Source organism: Rhinolophus ferrumequinum, chromosome 25, assembly GCF_004115265.2.
Source record: "Rhinolophus ferrumequinum isolate MPI-CBG mRhiFer1 chromosome 25, mRhiFer1_v1.p, whole genome shotgun sequence".
Taxonomy (NCBI): Eukaryota; Metazoa; Chordata; class Mammalia; order Chiroptera; family Rhinolophidae; genus Rhinolophus; species Rhinolophus ferrumequinum.
In genome coordinates, this window is record NC_046308.1 from 30224692 (window position 1) to 30246846 (window position 22155).

The 22155-nt window shown below is 38.2% G+C and overlaps 1 protein-coding gene across 5 annotated transcripts in view; it reads right to left on the reverse strand.

The window, feature by feature from the left end:
• Positions 1-21337, reverse strand: part of PRDM10 (PR/SET domain 10) — a 91353-nt gene extending 70016 nt beyond the window's left edge. For 2 of the 5 annotated variants that reach the window (XM_033098084.1, XM_033098081.1), the window contains exon 1: positions 20324-21334. The gene's annotated coding sequence lies outside the window, so the exon portion shown is untranslated. Of the gene's footprint in view, positions 1-20323 lie in introns of all 5 variants that reach the window. The other 3 variants (XM_033098082.1, XM_033098083.1, XM_033098080.1) reach the window with 3 other exon arrangements.
• Between the last annotated feature and the right edge of the window lie 818 nt (positions 21338-22155).

The following is a 22155-nucleotide window of genomic DNA, read 5'->3' on the forward strand; positions in this document are numbered from 1 at the left end:
GAACAGAAAAAAAAAAATCCAAAAAAAATGAGGATCGTTTAAGGGGCCTCTGGGACAACATCAAGCACACCAACACTCACATCATAAGAAGAAGAGAGAAAGGAAATGAAAACCTATTTGGAGAAATAATGATGGAAAACTTCCCTAACCTGGTGAAGGAAATAGTTATACAAGCCCAGGAAGCCCAAACAAGATGAACCCAAAGAGGCCCACACAAGACACATCATAACTAAAATGCCAAAGATTAAAGACAAAGAGAGAATCTTAAAAGCAGCAAGAGAAAAGCAGTTAGTTACCTGCAAGGAAGCTCCCATGGACTGTCAGCTGATTTCTCAACAGAAACTTTGCAGGCAATAAGGGAGTGGCAGGAAATATTCCAAGTGATGAAAAGCTAGGACCTACAACCAAGATTACTCTACCCAGCCAAGCTGTCATTTAGAATTGAATGACAGATTAAAAGTTGCCTATACAAGAGAAAGCTAAAGGAGTTCATCACCACCAAACCAGTACTACAAGGAATGTTAGAGAGACTTCTTTAAGACGGGGGGGGGAAGATAAAAAATATGAATAATAAAATGACAATAACTACATATCTATCAACAATTACTTTAAATGTAAATGGATTAAATGCTCCAACCAAAAGTCATAGGATGGCTAAATGGATAAGAAAACAAGACCCTTACATATGCTGCCCACAAAAGACTCACTTCAGATGGAAAGATACATACAAACTGAAGGTAAAGGGATGGAAAAAGATATTTCATGGAAATAGAAACAACAAAAAATGTTCTAGTAGCAATACTTATGTCAGACAAAATAGACTTTAAAAGAAAACAAGAGACAAAGAAGGACCCAGTAATTACATTTATAGGTATTTATCCAAAGAAACCCAAAATATTAATTTGAAAAAAACATACGCATCTGTATGTTCATTGCAGCATTATTTACAATAGCCAAGATATGGAAGCAACCTAAATGTTCATCAATAGATGAATGAATGAAGAAAAAGTGGTACATATATATACAATGGAACATTATTCACCCATAAAAAAGAATGAAATCTTGCCATCTGCAACAACATGGATGGACCCAGAAGGTATTATGCAGAGTAAAATAAGTTAAAGAAGGACAAATACCTTATGATTTGACTTATATGTGGAATCTATAAAACAAAATAAACAAACAAAACAGAAACAAACTCACAGATACAGAGAACATTTTGATGATTGCCAGATGGTAGCGGAGTTGGGAGGATAGGTGAAGGGGGGGAAGGGATTAAAAGGTACAAATTGGTAGTTACAAAACAGTCATGGGGATATAAAGTATAGCATAAGGAATATAGTCAATAATATTGTAATAACTATGGTATCGGGTACTCGATTTATCAGGGTGATTACTTTGTAAGTTATATAAATGTCTTATCACTATGTTGTACTCCTGAAACTGATAAAATATTGTATGTCAACTGTAATTGAAAAATTAAAAAAACTATTAAATATGTTAGAAAAAATACAAATGGAACAATTTAAAATATTATTCCCATGAGAAAGATTTCCTGAGTAAAATAAACTCAGCAGTTACCGTCAAGGTTGAAGGAGGGGACACCTGTTAGGCTCCCACCATTCTCTGCCTAGGTAAGTACAGTGACCTTTTGAGAAACAATGGGATCCTGATAAAGTGCCCAGAACACAACTCTAAAAATGTCCTAAGTGCCATCAACAGATGTATGGATAAACACAAGGTGGCATATACATACAATGAAATATTATTAAGTCTTAAAAGGGAAGGCAATTCTGATACATAGCACAGCATGGATGAACTTTGAAAATATTATGCTAAGTGAAATAAGCCAGATACAAAAAGACAAATATTGTACAAATCCATTTATATGAGGTACCTAGAGTAGTCAAATTCATACTGACAGGAAGTAGAAAAGAGATTACCAGGGGCTGGGGAGAGTTACTGTTCAATGGGTACAGAGTATCTGTTTAGGATGATGAAAAAGTTCTGAAAATGAATAGTGGTGATGGTTGTATAGCATGGTGAATGTACTTAAGACCAATGAATTATACATGTAAAAATGGCTAAATGGTAAATTTTATTTTATGCATATTTATTACCACAATAAAAAATATTAAAATTAAACATGCTATAGATGACCCCAGTAGAAATCACCAGCCTATACTTCCATGGTGAAGGTGGGACTTCACTGGTCCCTTTCCCATCACAATCAGGAATAAACCCCATGGCCACACAGAAGCCCCTACTCTTCACATGCACGATGAATCGTGACCTCCACTGGTCCTTCTTCTGCCCAGCCAAATTGCACCTGTGGTCTTCCTGACATCACTCTCAGCTCAGGTCAAATGAGCTAACCTCTAACATTCACCCACCTGGAATGCCTGAGAGCCAATCAGCTCTTTACTTGAAGCAGGGTGGCTACCATATAAACCACCCGCCAAAGTGTCTGGCACATAGGAAGTGAACAATAAATAGTAGTGATTGCTATTATTGCCAATGTCCTGTCACACCTCAGTCTCATTCTTCCCACTTCTTAGGTACAAATACCTCACCCACATAATTTACTTCTAAGACTTTGGGGGGCGGGGGGTAGAGACAGGAAGGTACAAAGGAAGGACCTTGTCCATTTCACTTTCCTGTTAAAGGTCAGTCACCACAGACTACCCTGTTGACCTATTCAACTGCTCCTTTTTTCCCTACCTCGCAGTTTCTAACTCACAAACTCTAGGTGCTGGTTCTGGGTTTATTTCCTCGATCTCTGACTCCTGACCTGATTCATCTTGGGTTTCACTCCACATTTTTAATGCAAGGTTTGGGAAACTCAGAATCCCACTAGCTGCAGAACCTACCATCAACCATAGTTCTCTGGTTCTGGCACGGTGCCCCTTAGGCACTGGGCCAATCACAGAGGCAGGATATGTGGGTAGCTAACAGGTATTGGATGCCTACCACATGCTAGACACTGGTCTAAGCAATTAACACTTACCAACCTGTTTAATTAATATAATGTCCACAATGAACCAATGAAATTGTTTAATGCATATTTTACCAAATATCCTCAAAATTCAGGAAACTTAAAAGTACAAAATAACAAACAAGTGCTCTTCTTTGAACATCTGATAACCACCACATGACTGAAGTGTTATATTAAATTTGAGAGCTACAAAATTAGACCAAGTAGAATGAAAATAAAGGGCTTCTATTATGTTCACTCACTTGAAATGGCAAGTAGAGATTTTACATTCAACTGATTTCTGGAACAAATAGTTTTATAACTCAAAACAAAAGAAAAAAAATACTGGACTTAGTACTAAATGGTGAACAGGAACTGGCAGTGGAAGTAGCAATGGACAAATAACAAAATTGTACAAATTTTAGCACAAATTCCCCATTCTTGCTAAGAAAAGGAAGCCCAAATAATCCATCACATAAGTTTCTCAATTTTAAAAATTCACAACAAATTATTAACAGTGAGTAAAAGTGCAAATGAGTAGTTCAAAGTAACAACAATACTTGAACCTGGCAAGGTTTTCCCAGTGCTCTTACAGGCACTGTTGTTTTTTTTTTTGGTCTTCACCTCAACCCTGTGAGAGGGCTGATGCAGTATCGTTGTACATTTTACAAAGGAGGAAATGACACTGGAGAAAGACACTGGAGAAAAACTGTGAGGTCACTTGCTCACAGTTGTGGGTCTGGTCAGCCTGAGGTCCCTCCATGTGTCATCTTATGACCCCAGCTGAAGAGCTACTGGAAACCCACAAGTGAAGGTGGAGTAATAGGACTGAAATATTTTTGAAATCCTCTAGAAAGTAAAATAAAAACAATTTTAGTTAGGGAAAATATGCCTAAGGACCTAAATGTTTCTGGGAAAGTAAATAAGCAAGGAAACCAGGCTTTCAACAAATTTTTAAAATAATAACAATAAGCCTCTGACTAGGTTCCAAATTTTTAAAAAGTGTTTTTAATTAGGCCACTATGGATTCAGAATATTCCCACATAAACAGAGAGGTCTAAGGGCAAAGATTAAGAATGAAAATGATAATAATGGGTTCTTCCAGGTATTTCTGCTGCCATTCACATTTAACATTTGTTATAAATATTGACATGAAACAAACAATGAAATGTTCAAGATGGCAGGAAAATCTCCAGATAAAATTTTATGCCACTGGAAAAAAGATCTCCAGAAAAACCTTCAGAAACTGGACAACGGCAGATAAATTTCAGAGTAAGCAGCATTTTTAATACTATGAGACTGAGCTATCTGTACAATCTAAGGTAGAATGTAACCTAAAGAAATTTTCCTAATTTGTTTCTGGTCATCATCAAAGATGATACTGTGTAACCAGAAGGGAATTGAACTAAGATTTAAAAAAAAAAAAAAAACAGATTAGAAAACATAAGATGACATAAGCATTCCAGGGATGAAGTGTCAGGCAGGTCTGAGATGGTAACCTTGGCCTTCTTTTGTTTGTGTCCCTTTGTCCTTCCACTTCCTATGCTGAAATCTTCACACCAGGCAATGATTCCTCCTACTTTTCTTGTGCACAAAAAGGGCTTCAGAGACTATCAACTAAAGGTTTTCTTCTGTGAAGAAAGGTTCTTTTTTCTAGTCAGGATTTGGCACTCCTTTCTTGTGCCTCAAAAGAGGCATGCAAGCAAATCTTTCTTCACATCAACCCAAGAAATGTGGGCTTTTTTCCCCCTAGTTCAGATAAGAACTTTTCATGTACCAAAAAAACAAAGATTGATCCTCCCATCCCATTTGATAGTTTGTTAGCAATGCATTAGAACCCCATCAAGTCACTGAAAAGAAGTCTCCCCATTCACACAAAGAAAAACCTAGGCTAAGAGACTTGTTGGGCGTCTTAGGGTGACCATTCTCCATTAAAATCCTTGAGAGTTCAAAAGGAACCAGCACTCAGTGTGAGCTCTAAAGAATGATAAACCTTGATGTCTGCCTTTTTCTTTTTACAAAGAATAGCTGGTTGGCTGGTAAAATGTGAAGGCAATTTCAAAGAGAATTCTATCAAGAGTCCGCTATTTTACTCTCACAAGATTTTAGGTGCAAACCTCAAAGCCACAGAATGTATTGCAGGCCTACAGAAAAGCATACAAATCATTACTGTCCAACTTGAGCGATGTTCACAAAGTAAATGCATGCAGATCAAAGAATAGAACACGGCGGCCTGAAAGCCTCGTGGCTCCCTCCCCCAGAGGTACCCACCACCTTCCCCCACGATCTACCTTTCCTCTGGAAGATGGCAGGAGGGCAGGCCCTCAGTCCCACCACGCTGACTCCAGGCTGGTTCAGTCTCTGTAAGCCTAGAAGACTAGGTCTGCTCCTGGGTTTGATCTTTCAGGGGTTACAACAGAGATTTTGAGGTGTTTCCTAAGAAGCCTCTTCCTTGATGGACCCTGAATTCCAGTTTAGGACTTCCCAGCAAAAACATTGTGTTGTTATTAAAATTAATTCTCCTAACTTTGAAATTAAATTGATTAAATTAAATATTCCTTCTATATACATTATAACGGAGGAAATGTCCCCAGTCCTACCAAAGACCAACCTCTCCACTTAGCGGTTCTGGAGCCGGCCCTTCCGGTACCCTCAAGCGCTTCACCCGAGTCTTCTGCAGCACCTCTTTTTCCCTCCCTATTGGAGCATTCACACCAGTAAATCTGCAGAGTATCTCCTATACTTATTTAAATTTTATTATTAGTTTATTAAAATAAAAAAGTGTGTACTTTTCTAAACTTGTCATATTCAATAAAATGTTTACATTAAACAAAACTTTCCCTTGAATTCACTTTCATGCTCACCTACCACACCGTCTGCTCATTCTCACACACAATAAAAACTCTGAAGAGTTGTTACCGCCCGTCTCTACTTCCTCACCTCAAAGACCTTCCTCGTCCCACTCCAATTGGGCTTTCATCCCCACCAATCCCCTGAAACAGCACTTTTTAAAATGTCTACTGTCAAATCCAAGGCTCACTCCTAGGTTCTCATGTTACTTGACCTCTCTGCACCATCCATACCCTTCTTCACTCTTTATCTCCTAACACTTGGTAGGAAACTTCCCTGGTTTCCTTCCATCTCTGGCAGCCTCTTCGCAGCCTCCTTTGGTGGCTGCACTGCCAGGCTCCCCCCCACCTTCCTTCTCTTTCCTAGTTTCCATTTCTTTGGAGCACATTCCAGCATTTAGGGCTTTTGCAGTAGCTCTGCCTGAATGCTTTGACAACCTCCTCCTTGCTCAACTCTCAGAATCAGTGTACCTCCTCAGTAGGCCTCTCCTGCTCACCCTCCCTCACATTCCTCTGCTTTAATACCCTGCAAAGAATTTATCATCAATTAAGTGATGTATATATTTCTGTATTGTCTGTCCCATCCCCGAAATGACTGCATGAGGGCACCGTCATCCTCAGCACCTAGAACCATGCCTGACACCTCAGGCCGTCAACAGCTCTTTCTTGAATGAACGTATGGTACCGTCTTCTCCTGCCTTAGGAGGGAATTTGTTACTTAACAAAAACCCCCTTAGGATGAATTCTCATAGATAAGAATGATGTACACAACTGCTTCCACAGTTAAGAAATTAGGTATATATAGACATCGATGTTTGTAACAGCTTTAATGAGCTAGAAAGAAATAAAAAAACACACACAGGGAGAGAAAAGTAAATTATACATGACATTATCTAGTACTATAAACTAGCAAATCAGAATATTCTGAGGGAACTTGAACTCACACCAACTATAGAACTGCAAAAGTACATGAAATTCAGCTGTTCCCAAGGTACACAAAATCAAAACCAGTCCTTGTTCACCTGAAACTAATATAAAATAATATTGAATGTCAACTGTAACTAATAAAAATAAGTAATTAAAAAAAATAACAGTCCTTGTAAATGCAATGAATACAATGAAAACCAAATATGGTATTACAAAAAATTCTCAAAAAAAACAAAAAAAAAATTCTCTGAGAAGTCCAGCTATTATAACTCAAGGTGTATATCTTGATGTATAACTGTATAGTTTCTGAAGTTTTCCCATCTATGATCTTGTGTCATGCCATGACAACACTGTAACATTAATTCAGTTATCACCATCCCCATTATATACAGAATTGAGTGGTCAAAAAGCAGGCTTAAGTTCGCACAGCCAAGCTCAGTGGTAAGCTTGTGGTAGGGACTAGAATAGACATCTCACTCCTCCCCGGGGGCCTCCAACTTGCTTTGGTTAACAGGATGGGCAGAGGTTCAGGAATGACAATGAGAAATGTTGGAAATCTCACAAATCTCACATAAACAGTATTCTCTCGTGTAACAGGCTCATGGTAAGCCCTTATGCAAAACCTGGTGCCTTAACATGACCTTCCAGTAGGCTACTATGGATCAGACTTCCTCTACCCCCATATCTAGTCCTGCTGCATGAATTTGGATGACAGACAACTGAGCTCCAAAACTAGAGGCCTGTTTTAGGCTCTTCAGCCACTATCTGCTCACTACATGACCAAGGGCAAGTTAATTTACTACTCAAGCCTTAATTCCCTCCTCTATAAAAATGGGAATAACAGTTATAATAGTTCTACTCCGTCAGGCAGAACTATGAAATAATAAGGTGAAACTATGAAATAAATGAAATAAAACCCCCCAACAGGCACAAAGAAAACACTGGAAAATGTTCATTGTTGTGGTTGCTCTGGTTATTAATATAATTTTTTAACGTTTATTTATTTAAGTGTGTTTTTCCAGGAACCATCAGCTCCAAGTCTAGTTGTGGAGGGCACAGCTCACAGTGGCCCATGTGGGGATCAAACTGGCAACCTGTTGTTAAGAGCACCACGCTCTAACCAACTGAGCTAACCAGCCACGCCAATATAATTTTTAATATACCCTAACGATTCATGTTCATTTCTAGGGTTAAAAGGGATGCAGCATCTCAGGTTCTTCACCTGCTATTGTGTAAACAGAATATACTTGAAATTCAAGTCATACAGATTGTAAACTCTCCACTAAGAGTAAAGGTTTGTCCAGCTAAGAAAATGTACAGGATATTGTAGATTCAGAATTATAGTTGAACATAGATTTTGTAGCCTCAATTTCAGCAAAATATTTTTTTACTGTTTGGAGAGTTCCAAACACAACACTAGGCAACATTTTTTATGCTATGTCAACTAACCATACAAAAGTGCCTTTGTTAATGTTATTCTAGTTTCTATTATGCTCATTTTTGTAGTATATTTTAATCTTCTCAATTTCATTCAAAATTCTGATATAACGACAGGTAATAGCAAGTATTGGTGAGAATGCAGGAAACTAGAACCCTCACACACTGCTGGTGAGAATGTAAAATGATGCAGACACTATGGAAAACAGTCTGATGTTTCCTCTAAAGGCCAAACATAGTTACACAATGACCCAGTGATTTGTCACCAAAGTATAATAAACCCAAGGGAAATAAAACTATATGTTCACATAAAAACTTGTACATGAATTTTCACAGCAGCATTATACAAAACAGCTATAAAGTGGAAACAACCCAAAAGTCCATCAGCTGATGAATGGATAAATAAAATGTGGTATATCCATATAATGGAATATTACTCAGAAAAAAAAAAGAAATACTGATAAACTCGACAACAAGAATGAACCTTGAAAACTTTGTTCTGCTAAGTGAAAGAAACTAATAATCACAAAGGACCTAATCACATACTGAATGATCCCATTTATATGAAATTTGCAGAATAGGCAAATCAATAGAAATACAAAGTAGATAAGTGGTTGCCTAAGGATTGGGATGAAATGAGGAATTAAAGAGTGATGGCTAAAGAGATGTGGAGTTTCTTTTGGGTTATGAAAATATTCTAAAATTGATTGTGGTAACAGTTGCCTAACTGTGAATATGCTAAAGCCACTGAATTGTACAGTTTAAATGACTGAATTGCGTGGTATGTGAATTATATCTTGATAAAGCTGTTTTTAAAAAGGTGGGCTTTTAAATCAATGCAAACCTTCTAGGAGCAATTTGGCAATAAACATCAAGAACCTTTATATATGTAGGGTGTGTGTGTGAGTGTGTGTGTGTGTGTGTGTGCAGAGAGAAAGAGAGAGAGAGAAACAGAGAACAATATTTGCTACTACAATAAAAGTAAAGGCATTTCTGATGAAAACAACTTGAGAAAGTTCCAGAGGCAAGAGAAATTTAGGACATGTTCAGGGACTAGTAACTATAAGAGAGAAAAGCCTCAAACAGTAATTAGAATGGGCCTATAAAAGACTTCAAGTTGAAGAATTACAATTCCCAAACTTCATGAACTGGTTGTATCAGAATTACCTGGGGAACTAGGAGAAAAGACAAATTGCATTGTCTCACCCCTGAAAATTTTGCTTCCAACAAATACAGAGGTTGAGAAAAGAGCAGGAACCTTTGTTTATAAACCTCCCCAGGAGATTCTGATGTCAGCCAGATCCAGCTAACTCTGCCACAAAAAGGAATGAAAAATATTTTATCATGGCCAATAAGTCTTTTTGGAAAATCATTCTAGAAGTAACCTAAGGGATTGATTAAAACAAGGCCAAGAACTACGCTAGGCAAAGATTAAGGCTCTGAATTCTTCTTCAACTTAGCAATATTAATAGATATTCATACACAAACGTTCAGTGCCCAAAGTTTTCACCTTAAAAAAGACATTTTTATTACTAAGCAAAAACTTAGCAAGAAGCCTTACACCTTTCTTAAAAAAAAAAAAAACTTACCAGTTTCCCTAACATGTTTGTGGTAATTTATGTCTTAGAATTCTGAAAAGACTTGGGTGGTTGTTCATTGAGGTGGTCTTCCTTGCAAACCAGATTATTCTCACGGGCATTTGATTTTCCAGCTTCCCTTTGCTGCATAACATGCAAATCTATTCCACACATTTATCAAGAATATTTGAAATAAGCTTTGTATGTAAATATGGATTTATGAGGAACATTTAAAGACTCAAAGATTGATATAAATGACTCATCAAATCATATTGCGCATCCCTGTTTTTCGACTTTGGATAATGGATTTACATAGCTCTCAGCACAATCCCTCCAGCACCTTTTTGAACAGTGGCATTTATTCACAAGACAAATGGCAGGGGTACAAGTACAATCTGTGGCCCTGGCACACCTGTACACAGATAGCTATCTGGCCCACATATCCAAACTCCTTTGTTGAATTAGCAATTGCAGTAACTAAATAGCAGACTTGCAGGTGGGTCTTCTGGGGCCCTGAAAGCTTTTCTTACAGATGGTTCTGGGTGGTAACTATGACTTGACAATCACAAATCCAACTTGTTAGCATAAAATACTGGATAATGTAAAGAGGCGTAATCTTAAGTATAAACTACTTCCTCAATAAATTCAAGTGCTTTAAAATGTTTTAACTGGAAAAAAAGAATCTTAAAATTGCTTAGAGAAAATTATTCTAGAGCACAATTTTCATAATTTAACACTGTATAAAATACAAGAGAAAACCGTGTAACAATGTGTTCACTCTACCTCAAACTCCTGGAACATACAGCCTTTTGTTCAAATAGACTGAACCATGGCACTGACCCAGGACTAAGCAGCAAATTGATATTGGTTTGAAGTAATTCCCTTTATATCCAGTTCACTCCCCCTGTGAACAGGTTAATGTGGGCCTCATCTTCTGTTCATTTTCAAATTTTCATTCCTCAACCTTAGTTCTTTGTTTGCAAAGTTATATATGAAACACAGAACGGTCAAAAACAAGCATTTGATTAACAAGTGAGGCAGTTATTACTGCCTTCATTAAAAAATCTATCTTACTGGCATATAATTAAGACTTGTAATCTAAATTCTACCTCCTACATCTTAATAAAACTACTATAGTCGGCCAGCATCTACTGGTCTAGTATACAGAGTTGTCTTCTTCTACAAGCCAGGAATTTCTTAAAGTATTTTCTCAGTACAGAGTAGTAGGAAAATATTGGATGTGAAGGCAAGTAAAAGTTCTTTATCTTAACCTGGAATAATAGCAACTATCTTACCTAATTCACAGGCTCAGTGTTAAGATAGAGTGGGATGTTTGTTACAGTACAGTACAATGGTAGAGAATGTATCACAAATGTTAATAACTAAAGTATGATCACCATAGGCTAAGTATTCGATCATGAGGGTATCTTATCCAGAAAAGTCTACTTTCCAATCAAAAGACTTTTTAATACATTTTTATTATTAAACGATTGATTTGGGAATAAGTATCTCTTAACTGTAGACAAGGGTTCTCTCAACTGATATATTTCACTAGAAAATACGTATATTTCAACTTAACATTGATAGAATTTTAAAATTACGTGATTAGCATTTACTTCCATAAGTAGAGACAAAATAGTGGCATCATGTTCCTGTTTAGAAATCTCAGCCATATCTTTACAAACACTTGCCGGACCATTTCATTCAGATGTAGACAACACGTTGGGCACATTTGCAAATCCAGTGAAGGAATTAAATGAGACCACAAAATTAGACTCCCCTAACAGATGCTCTTTATTTTAAAAATCAGCATAATCATAGTTTATCCGATTGACAATGCATACTGTGGAAATTAAATGTTACTTAAGAAACACCTAGTAGAATAGTGATAATTATGACTGTCACCATTTACTGAGCACCTATCACATGCCAGGCATTGTGAATTGTCCTGAGTATTTAAATTCTCAGTATGTCTTTAAATATCTAAGACTTAAATATTTAAATACTAAGATGCCTTGAGTACTTAAATACTCAATCTCACTTAATTCTCACAACCAAAAATTGTTATTTGTCCAAGGTCATAATACTGGTAACTGTTATTTGAACCCAAATCCCTTCTATTACAGGGATCTTTTTCCTTCTCTGATGCACAGCTTTCCTCCTAGGCAAAGCTACCAGAAAGAATCCACGTATGGCTTGGACCAGCTGCTATCCCCTTGATTTCCCACCAGATGATGCAATCACAAGGCTAGGCTTGATCTTAAAGGAACCAGAGAAGGTTATAATTTACCAAACCCACAAACAGATTTAACTGAGCAAATTAGCCAATAGCCAGAGAGCTGAGGTAACTCCAAAGCTACAGTGAGGGGTGCCATTATAAATACTCAAATAATTTTTAAAAACACAGTAAGACTTATTAAATACCCAGTTCTTTAGGAACTCAAGAACAGACTGGAAGATTTTATTAAAATATTCAGCAGAAAGAGAAAATATAAATAACATTTATTCATCTTGTGAAAAAAAAAGAAAGAAAGCTATCTTTGTGTACAGAACAGAACACAGCAGCCCTGAAATATTAACTGAATCAATTCATATCAGGAAAACTGATTACTCCGAATATTTTTTCTGGTTTTCTCAATGTCTATGCATTTCTCTAACAGTGGAATTGCTGGGCTTTAGAGCCTGCATGTTTTTCACTTTCTAGGTAACGCCAAACTGTTTTCCAAAGCAGTCAGACCAATTTATATTCCTATCAGCCAGGTATGAATGTTCCTGTTGCTCAACAGCTTCAGGATTTGGTATAACCAACTCTACTTAGGTGTAGAGTAACATGGCACTGTGGTTATAATTTGCACTTCCTTGATTATTAACAAGATTGAACACCTTTTTATGCATTTATTAGACATTTAGATTTCTCCTTTTCTGAAGTGCTTGTTGAAGACTCTTGCCCATTATTCTATTTGTGCAGGTAACATCTTATTTAAGAAACCCTTCTCTATACTGAAGTCATGAATATCTTCTCCTACATTAACTTCTAAAAGCTTTATTATTTTGCCTTTCATCTACCATGCTTCCTGGGTCATAAATCATGAATATGTGTGAAACTGTTTCTGGACTCCTTATGGTGCTCTATTGATCTATTAGTCTATCTCGGTGCCAGTATTACACAGTCTTAATTATTATAGCTCTCCTTGATCTCTACTAGAGAAGTTTTCCCAATTTCTTTCTCTTTTCCAAGAGTGTCTTGCCTTTTATTGGGCCTTGACAAAAATTTTCATACCTGTTTGTCTAGTTTATTTAAATGTGCTGGAATTACATTAAATCTATAAGTCAGTAGAAGACACCTTACAATACTGAATCTTCCAATCCTTGAACCAGTGTCTCTCTATTTGTTTGGGTTTTGTTTAAAGTCACTCAATGAAGCTTTAGAATTTTTTCTGTAAAGGCCTTAAACATATTTTGTTAGACTAAAATACATCTCCTACAGCTTATAACTGTTGAAAACCATGAATCTGAAAAAAAAGATATAATTTTTTAAACGATGCATAAAAGATATTTTTGATAAGACACCTAGAATTTGGGATAAGTATATATATATAAATAAGAATATAAACTTTCTTAAAGTTTGTAAATGAAACAAAGCTCATCAAGCACAATTACTGCTACATAATTTAGTTTTCATTCCAGAATTACTGTTTTGTAGTTATGTCATATGTCACTCCAACAGGTTTAATGTACTTAAGAAAACTTGCAGTCACATAAACAAGTATCCTAAACATCTATTGGTCATAGGTCCTCATAGTTATCAAATCATGAAGTAAGTAAAACCCTGAGTAATTTGAATTCGTCAACTTCAAGAGAAAAAGAAGAAAAGATGAATAAATGATGAGTAGGAGACTGAAATCTCATTAGCATACACACCATTGCCTGAGATTGAGAAATCCAGACACCTTGCTCCTTAGTCTTGGTTCCCACCACTCTCACATGACTCACCAAACTTCTACCTCCTTTTTCTCCTTTGTAGTTACCACACTGTTCTGTCAATGTCACACATTACAGATTAAACATAAACAGGCGGCTTAGAAAGGACACTAAAAAGTTAGTCAAACACAAAGCAATAATCAAAGGAATTACAGTCATCCCACTAGCAGAAGGACATTATAAGGTTCCCTGTAATCATGATTTGCAGCAAGACTGAAAATAACCCCCTTAGCCTGGCCTCCAAATTTTCAAGTATTGCTAGGAAAATGGTAGGATTTGTCTACAAAAATAAGAATTTTGAAGAAAAAGATGGAAAACTTCAGAAATCACTTTGAATATCTTAAGTTAATTGTATTCACTCCATTAGTCCTCCAAACATTTTAGAATCCAGTAAGTAAAAGGCATTCTTGTACTGCATTCTGTATGAGAAGGCTAAAAAATATCCATAGCTTCAAGGAATTTATAGTATGTTCAGGAAGCAAGAAATAAACACAAATAATTGCCACACAATACAAATTAAGCACTCAATAAATGTTACTATTCTTATCGGACATTCACAGACAAAAGGGATCATTTTCAAGTAAGATGGTCAACAGGGCCTCAGCAAGGAGTATGCGCTTTCAACTAGCTCTAGTTCAGGGGTTAGCAAACTACAGCCGATGTGCAGCCCAACACCAGCTTTTATATGGCCTGTGACCTAAGAATGGTTTTTACATTTTAAAATGGTTAAAAAATAAAAAACAATAAAGGAAATAAAATAGTTCAAAAGACTCAAAATAAGAATATTTTGTGACACATGAAAGTTATAGTACTTCAAGTTTCAGGGTCCATAAATAAAATTTAATTAGAACACAGCCATGCTTTCATACTATTAGGTTGGTGCAAAAGTAATTGCGATTTAAAAGGTTAAAAATAACTGCAAAAACCTCAATTACTTTTGCACCAACCTAATATGTGGGTGGAGGAGAGTAGGTGTGACAAGAGCCATATGGCCAGCAAAGCCACAAATATTTACTCCCTAGTTCTTTTGTTCTTGTTGCTGTTGTTGTTAAGTTACAGGTGACATTCAATATTATTTTATATTAGTTTCAGGTGTACACCATAGTGGTTAGACATTTATATAATTTATGCAGTAATTTCCCCCCCATTAGTCTAGTACCCACCTGGCATTATACATAGTTATTGCAACACTCTTCACTCCACGCTGTATTTTACATCCCCGTGACTATTTTGTAACTACCAATTTGTATTTCTTAATCCATTCACCTTTCTTACCCAGCTCCCCAATGCCCCTCCCTCTGGCAACCATCAGTTTGTTCTCTATATCTATGAGTCTGTTTCTGTTTTATTTGCTTATTTTGTCCTTAGGTTCCACATATAAGTGAGATCATATGATATTTGTCTCTCAGTTTGACTTATTTCACTTAGCATAACACCCTCAAGGTCCATCCATGTTATCACAAACGGTAAGATTTCATTCTTTTTTATGGCCAAGTAATATTTCATTGTGTATATGTACCACATCTTCTTTCTCCTATCATCTATTGTCAGCCACTTGGGTTGCTTCCATATCTTGGCAATTGTAAATGATGCTGCAATGAACATAAGGGTGCATAAATCTTTTCAAATTAGTGTTTTGGATTTCTTCGGGTAAATACTCCCTGGTTCTTTACCAAAAATGTTTACCAATCACTGCTCTAAAAGGGTAGATAGGATTTTGATGGGCAGACAGGAACATTCCATTTGAGAAATGAAGAAGTAAAAACATGAAGGAACACCCCAGAATATTGTAGGGACAATGGGAAGACCAGTTTGGCTAAAGTAGAGGCTTCAAAATCAGTAAATAGTTACTGAGCCACAATTGCTATATGCTTTGTTATTGAGCCATTTATACTATTATGGTAAGTGATAAGCATTCTCCTACATAGTCTATGAGATTGGTACTATTATTATCTTCATACATAATTAAGAAACTAGTTAAACGATTTGATAAAGAAACTAAGGCTTGGCGGGAGGGGGTAGTAAAAGAGGGTAAAGGGGGTCAAATATATAGTAATGAAAGGAGAACTGACTCTGGGTGGTGAACACAAAAAAGAAACTAAGGCTTACGGAAGTTAAGTAATGGATCCAAGATCATAGCTAATCAACTGAGTGAATCTAGGTTCCTTTACCCCCAGACCCCACATTGTTAAATGCTATACAATATCCATACAGGGTAGTAAAAGGAAATACATCTACAAAGGTCAGTTATAGCAAAATTGACAATGTTTTCAAATATTGGTGTAAAAGAATCTGATTTTTATCTGTAGGCTATGATTCTTTAATTGTGTTTAAAAGGACACTTGTCCCACAAGCTGGTCCAAGTGTTCCACACTTAAAATCAAACAATTGTGGCCTTTTCCTAAATCACAGGAGAAAAGAAAAAAAATGTGAGCTTGATTTTCTCAATTTCAAGTTTCTCCCAGAAATCTTTAAATCTTTGAAAAATTGTACACTATAAAAACCAGTAAGTTGCAGACAAGTTTGGGAAAATTCATAAGCATTTGGGAAAATGCTTATGCTTAGCTCAACTTTTTTTCAAATGGATTATGTGCTCAACAGATGTCATTTTACTATTTTAAGTTCAAATAATTGAATATATTAATTCAGTAACAGTTAATTCTCTGGAAGTCGTTTTAAGATTAAGGTGTTCTTCAAAAGAATAATATTTCTGTGGGAGTTAACATAAGCACTAAAAAAAGACAGTTGAACTAAAGAAACAAAAAGATAAATACACTGTATGAGGACTTAGTGCTACATACTTGGGAATACCCATCCCTACGGGACTAAGTCTAAGCCTGCACTGTTCAATAGAAGTCACGAAAGCCACATACATAATTATAAATCTTCTTGTAGCCACACTTTCAATAAGTAAAAACAGAAAAAATTAATTGCAATATATTTTATTTAGCCTACTATATGCAACGTATTATTTCAATATCTAATCAATATTTTAGAAATTGAAATATTCTGGCTTTTTTTTTTCATACTAAATCTCGAAATCTGGTGTGTACTTCACATTTACACACTAGCATATTTCAAGTGCTCCATAGACCACACTGGACAGCACAGAACTAAGGGACAGCCCTTCTAAAGATCACAGCAGGAAAGAAGCTGTGGGTTACAATCAGAGTAGGACCTAGAAAGTGACAGACATGGGTAAAGAAAGGAAGTATGTAGTTCCAATATTCTAATGTTGAAATGAGAGTTCAACTAAGAAATGAATAACAAACAATAACAGATTACCTTCGAAGATAGTAATCTTTTAGCAATCTGCATGTTTGGTGTTCTTAAAATATTGCATGGTATTGATTTCATAATGATTGTTTTCACATTTTAATCAGTGATCATTGTGATTTGGGAATATCCATAACCTGCTTCCTCTCTCTCCATTACCTCTCCCCAATTCTCTACAGTATTTCAAATTTATCCCAAAAGACCTACTTCTAGGTGCTTTCCACAACTTGAACAAATTTAAAATCTACACAAGTATGGGCAATGGGAAGCCACTGAAGGATTTTGAAAAGGGAATGGAAATAATGTTTCAGTACAATATGTCACAAAAGGAGATGTAGGAGATAAACTGAAAAGGCACCAGTTCAGAATGTTCCACATAAGTCTTAAACTAGGGTTATAACATTGATAGTAAAAGGACAGAGGCCAGATACACTTTAGCAGTGATTCAACTAAATCATGTCAACAGTATAATGCCAGAAGAGGAAAAGGAAGGCTTCAGCAGAGAATGACAAAAATAATAAAGTCAGAAAAACCTCTCCTCTCAACCTTCCTGCCGCTTGCAATACCATACTTAGCTGGCAGGCCATACAAAAGCAGAAACTTTCTGCAGACTTTGCTTAGCAAACATTTGCTTTTTCTTCACTCATTGGCTCTTTTCTAGACACCAGACCAAATTCTCGCTTGCTAATCTATTAAAATACCTATGATAAATTTAAACAGTAGTCAATAAATTCTGCTTGTGAAAAAACAAATTGCTAGACGGGGTGTGTCTATACTCTTTGGAAAGGAGGTGGGGTGGGGGAAGACTGTATTTTAGTGGTAATAGGACATAGGACATGAGCCTTCAACTTTAAAACAAACTCTGACTAAACAATTCAAACATTGCAGTGACAGGACGTTCAATAGTTTACTATTTTTGCCAAATGAAACTATGTAGTTACCATGTGATTACCAGTGCTTAAAATGTGAAATTAAGGAAATCAACATTATAGGTCAATATTTCTCAACACTTTGATTAAATCTGCTTGTTACTCAGAAACGTATCCCGTTAGATTATGTATTTAAAAGGTAAAATAAAATATTGTAATTCTTTTAACTCAGAGGATCTCACGATGCCCCCCTTCAAGTAATGGCAAAAACCACTGAAAGTGGCAAATTATCAATGAAGTCATTAGGCACCTATCGACATTAAAAAAAAAAAAGTATCACAATAACAAGTTTGTAAAAATGTTTTATACACACACATAAAAAAGATTTGAAGCACACCAAAATATCAGCAGAGGTTATCTCTGGGAATCGTACCTTAGGTAATTTTTTTCTTTTTACACGGTTTCTATATTTTCTGTTTTCTACAACGACCTTGCATTTATTTTTAAAAGTGAAAGAAAAAAATTAATTTAGACAAGTGGAAATTGAAGTAGTGTCAATCAATTCAGGATTATATTGGATTATGCTATCCTTTATACCAGCATAATCTCTAAGTAAAAAGCACTCAGGGCCCTTGAAGACATGAATTTTGCCTTATTTATAATACACACTCAATTACATTCACATGTACAATATGTATGTGATGCATACATTAATATCTGGTGGAGAATGCACATTAAACTAAACATGGCTTAGAGAGAGTGGTTTAGCACCCTTACAAAACTAAGAGTAGAGCCAAGAGTGGGTGCTCAAGGAATAAATAAGACTCAGAAGGTGGAGGAAATGTCTTGGTCCAAAATTTTTAAATGTAAATCTGCTACTAAATTGTTCCCTTTAAAATGGTTCGGTTTTATGTCAGTTTCACTTCAATTTATTAAAAAGAGTAAATCTAGAAGTTACTTTCTAAATATATCAGATTGAATCAACACGGCTTTAAACTCGGCTTTGCCTAAGCAACCCTTTTCGTTTTCTCAATTCTAGGGCAACATCTAAGTATGGTTATACATGGAAACTACTGCGATGCCGTAGATGGAGTGGGTAGAATACCAAAAACACAATATACCTTCGTCCTGTCAAAGAGCTTACAGCAAAAAGTTAAGTGATAACCAAGGTCAGAAAAAGAGGCCACGAAACAGTCCCGAGTGATTTTATTTTTAATAAAAGTAAGTACTGTCGAATTTAAAGAACTTTGGGGAGTGATGAGCCCGGCAAGATTTTGAACAGACGAAGGCGAATTAGACACAGGAGTGGACTGGGTGGGTTTCATCACACATTTAATCCTCGATGACAGCACCCCAACCATATTTGTGTTTAAGCATACACAAATTATCGACTGAAAGTTGACTGAAATCCAACAAATCCGCCAAGCCAGGCTAAACACGCAAGCCCGCAAAAATTCAACAGCGCCACGTTCACTTTACTTGAGATAGAGTACCTAATACCAGGCCACAGACTAACAAATACTTAATGAAAGGTGATGATCGGCTGGAAACTGTAACACCGTCCACCCGCTCCCCAAAGGCCTTTGATTCCTGCCTTTGCACTCGACACCGAGCGAAGGTTGACCTCGGCCTCCGCCCAGCTCACCCCAGGCCACTGTTTACCAAAACTGATCCCAACGTGCCATCCCCAAGTCCCTCCAAGCGGGGCCTCCCCGGGTCCCGGTGACGCCCACTTATAAATTGGGGACGGGGAACCCGCAATCAATAGCAGATGGCGGCGAGGCCTCACAAGACAAAGCAGGGAGCCCCTTCCGAAGGAACCCTCCATGGCACGGACCAGCTGCCCGCACAGCCCCGTGGCCTGAGCCGCGCCGCCCCCCGGCCCGGGCTAGGGAAGACGGCCCGCCGCACCCCCAGCGCCCGTCCAACCGCCGCCGCAGGAGCGCGCCGGGCGCCCAACTGCCGTCCCGGCCCAACCAACGCAGGCAGGGGAGGAGAGGTGCGCGCGGCCGGCGGAGCGTGCGAGCCACTCGGGGGTCGCAGGGGGGAGGCTGCGCGCGGCGAAGGCAGGGGCGAAACGGCGCCGAAGCCATTGCGAAACGCAATGCCAGGAGGGACTCCTCTAGGGGGTTTTGCCCCTTTCCCCTTAGAAGGTGCAGATGGTTTGACCCCCCACCCCGAGTGAGGTGCCGCGTCCCAGCCCCGGCTGGACTGTACCATCGGGCGGTGCCGCCGGGATTTCTCCCCCCCACCACCACCATCAATTCCCCCCCCACCCGGGTCCGCGGTCGGTTGGCCCCGACCGGGCTCTGAGACGCGGAAAGAGCTTGGCGCCATTTTGGGTGGGACTAAGCAAAGACGAAACACCCTCCCAGCCGATGGGGTACTCTGGACCCTGGCTTATCCGGTTCCCTTAATCCTTTAGGTACTTACACGACGTTGGGTGAGGGGAGCTGGAAGATCAGCGGGTCCCCGATCCTCTCTCCCTAGGGGTGATGGAAATCAAACCCCCCCCGCCACCTCCAGGTGGTTCTTCCCGCCGCAGAGTGGGAGCAGTATAAAAGGCGGGGCTTCCTTAGCATAATCTGCCTGGCAACCTGATCTCGGCGTTACATGATTGGTTGAACTCTGTAAACTCCATGCCCTGCCTAGAGACAAATAATGCTGGGGCAAACTGACAGGCCCAGATTTAAGACTCATGACGAAGATCCTGAGACGCTAATTCAGGCGGCAGAAAAGCCAAAAGGAGATTCGCACAATGGCCCAATGACTGAAGGGCTCTTTATTTCGTGCTCTGCTGTTCCTTTAAAACCCAATCAAAGAGCGAGTCTCAGGCAGCGCTCGCCTGCGTTTGTACTCTAAGCCAATCAGAAATGCCGACTCTTATGATTCAGGGTCGACTGAGCTCTGAGGGACCTGCGGGCGCCGGGGCGGGGAAATGTCCGGCCTCTGAACCCCAGGTAGAGAGTTTGGACTGCTGGTTGGAGTTCCGAGGCAGCCCCCCACACACCCAAGAGGCCCAGTGTCCTGAAGCGGCCTTCCTGCCAAGCGCGCAAATGAACCGGTGGTCTGCGCGGAAACCCACTTCCCGGCCTTGGGCTCAAGTATCGTCGGAATGTGCCCTGGGGGGCGATCGTTCCTAGGAATGACGGCATTTCCTTCCACCTCTGACCCGCTGACTCTCTGTGTTCAGTCCCTGCCAAACCCTGGAACACCTCACTGCGTCTCCTTTGCCCTTACCATTCTGAAAAAGGAAATGATTCAGGAACATGAAGTATTATTCAACACTGGTTAATCAGTGATTTAACTCCTTAACCTGAGACTTCCACATCCTACCATCCCTTAAAATTAATCTCAAAGGGCAGCCCAGTGCATGGAAATAAAGTCAAGCTTTGGAGCAAGACACCCTTGAGCTCTAATCACCCTTAATAAGAATGGTAGCTATATTTCAAAGAGACCTTGAACCTTTGGGCCTTCAGTGAGCAGTTTTCCCATCTGAAATCTACCTGGCTACATCATTTTGAAGATTAAATGAGAAAGTATTGATGACAAAACATAAAATTACTAAACTATTGGCTAACCAAGGAAAAGACAGAGTACAACTAAGCAAAAGGGGGGAATGGGAAACCCACAGGGGAGGACGGGAGCATAAAGTTCATTCAACTACATACCCTTTACTGTTTTATTTTAAAAACTGGAAACAAAGTTGAAAAAAATGGGAGAACATTACGTTTTTAAAACTTCAAGGCAGTTTACCAGCTTCTAGGCAACTTGATGACTAGACCATGTCTTTTTAAAAATATTTATTTTTCAAATACAGTTGACATATATTAGTTTCAAATTAACATTGATAATGATTTGATACTTTTATAACTTACAAAGTGATAACCCAGATATATCTAGTACCCATCTGACACCATACATAGATAATACAATATTATTGACTATATTCCTTATTTTCTACCCTACATCCCCATGACTGCTGTGTAACAAGCAATTTGCACTTCTTAATCCCTTCCTCTTTTTCACCCACTACCAACCCCCTCCAGTCTGGTAACCATCAAAATGTTCTCTATCTCTATATCTATGAGATTGCTTCTACTTTGTTTGTTTATTTTGTTCTTTAGATTCCATGTACAATTGAAATCACATTGTATCTGTCTTTTTCTCTGTCTGAACTTCACTCAGCACGATACACTCCAGGTCCATCCACGCTGCGCAAATGACAAGAACCCATTCCCTTCCATGGCCAAGCAATATTCCAT